Consider the following 2,402-nt stretch of genomic DNA (forward strand, 5'->3'; position numbering starts at 1 on the left):
CTCCCTATCTTATTCGCAATATAATCACAAATCTTTACGATTTTCCCTAGGAAAACAGGTTTTGATTGGTGAGGAGTTAAGCCCTGCTGCAACTGCTCTGCTGTCACCGACGTTAAATACTTCTTCACCTTCTTACTCGCCGCCGGGTTCCCTACCGCTAACCTTTCATCCCAATCGCTGCCTCTACCACTGTCACTGAAAATAGCTCGCAATTTACCTATATAACTATCCACTGTTTTAAACGCCAACCTTACTGGGCACGCACATTGAACCTGTCAACCCTCCCTCCGATGCACTTTCGTCTTCCCTTGCCCGTCTTTCCAGATCAAGAATTTCCCCACCTCGATTGGTGAAGTCGTTGCCAACGTCTTTGGCGGAAAGCACGTTTTAAGAAAATCTACCAATAAATCCCTCAAAGCGCTCTTTTGTCTGGCATAAGGTGAATTATCCTGCTCTCCTACCAATTCTTTCCAACGACTCTCAATCGCTGCGTGATCTACTATTTTGCCTCTAACCGTATCCTCCCGCATCTGCTGCACTCTCGGCTTTCCACATTTTTGACAAAAATTATAATCAAAATCGTTTGGATGGCCGCAAACTTGACACCTAACCGCCGGAACCCAAGCCCTTGGCGCCCCACCCAAACTTACAGAAAGCAACTCTGAGGCTCGGGAGACTTGGCCCTCGCCTCCCCTTGACGTTGGACTACTGCCCAGGTATTGTCGAAGCGGCATTGTCAGTCAGGAGGTGTCGCTTTCCCAAGACGCGAAAGTCTTCTCCTAGACCAAACAAAACAAAAGGAAAAGAAAAGGGAGAAAACAAACAAATGAGATATGTATATATATCTATATATATATATATCTACATACATACATAAGTATGGTTACATGTCTCCATACATAACCCACCAGGTCTCCCCACCATATCGTGATCTCGAAACCTTATACACCCTACCTCTATATCAACTATTGCTTCCCAAGGCTGAACGCCCACAGATCCCAAAATGATGGTTTCAAGTGCCAACCCCTTTTCTTAGAAGGGACCCACAACACTGGTTGACCGGCATTCGCCACCTTGACTTTCGTTATCACCTCCCCTTGTAAAATCGCCCACCAGTATTGCCTCGGGTACCTGTCTGGCACAATCATGACCACTTTGGCTTTCTGTTGTCTGACGAGCTGTAACACAGATGGAATAAGATGGAAAGGGGGGAAGACATAACAATTCCTATTTCCTAAGTCTTGCGCAAACACATTCACCCCCTTAGAGTTTGGCACTGGGTGGAGACTGAAAAACTCCAAATCCTGACCACTTCTTCCCTTTTGTACATTAGAGGGCAATGCCATTAAGTCAGTATCGAAACCCCCTCGCCCTCCTAACTCCCTATCAAGCCGTTCAAAAACCTTCCTGTGCAACATAGCATCCATTGCTGAAAGTTTCCTCGATGGATCGTCCGCCTTATTCTCCGCTGAAGGCACATACGCTAACTTCAAATCCACATTCAAATCCACCACTGTCTCCCATAGTTTTACAATTGCTCTGGCAAGCACAATGCTCTTCCCTCCCTGTTTTTCCCATGCAGAAATCAGGTTCTTATTATCCACGCGAGCATCCACCCTTTTGTTCCTGACAAACTCTTGCGCTGACAACAACACTTGTCTCAAAGCCTCTGTTTCCTTGACTGCTATGATTCCTGCCTGCTCATCTTGGCACCAATAATCGCTACATTGCATTGCACCCTCCTTAGTCGTAACAATACCTGCCCATTTGAAACCTGACGCATCCGAGGAAAGTTCGATCACCTCATGTTTCTCAACTCTCCAAGGTACGTGCCCTTCCCACTTGTCCAGGAATCTCCAATGCTCTAAGCTCCCGTCTGATCGCTCCTTCCACTTGCACCCTCGTCCCGTTCCGCAAGGCGAGCTTTATCGCGTTGAACATCTCCCTACAATACAAGCGCGTGGCTGTGACAGCCAAACCAAAAGAGACAAGTTTCCCCGTTAACTTCTGTAACGTTGTCACGCTTACCATCTTTCTGCTCAACACTGTTTCCCTTAACTCCGCAAAAGACAATTTCTTTCTTTCCGGCAACAGAAATGCCAAAAGCAAAGAGTCAGCTCCTAGCCCTAAGAATTCGAGGCATTGCACAGGGTCCAACTGGCACTTCCCTAGACCAATAAAATACCCTAAGCAGACCAGAATATAGCACATGATGAAACATGCCGCTTCAGCTGCCCTAAAATCTGGTCTAGCGAGGAGAGCTTGTTCTTCTAGCCTTGCTCCTGGTGCGTCCCTTGTAGCCAATTGGCTTGCGTGTCTGTCGTCTTTGTATAAGGACGCAGGGACGCCCAGCGTTCTAATCTTATGCATGGCCACGTTACCCAACGTCTGATAGACAAATG

This window comes from Branchiostoma floridae, unplaced genomic scaffold (assembly GCF_000003815.2).
Source record: "Branchiostoma floridae strain S238N-H82 unplaced genomic scaffold, Bfl_VNyyK Sc7u5tJ_72, whole genome shotgun sequence".
Classification (NCBI taxonomy): domain Eukaryota; kingdom Metazoa; phylum Chordata; class Leptocardii; order Amphioxiformes; family Branchiostomatidae; genus Branchiostoma; species Branchiostoma floridae.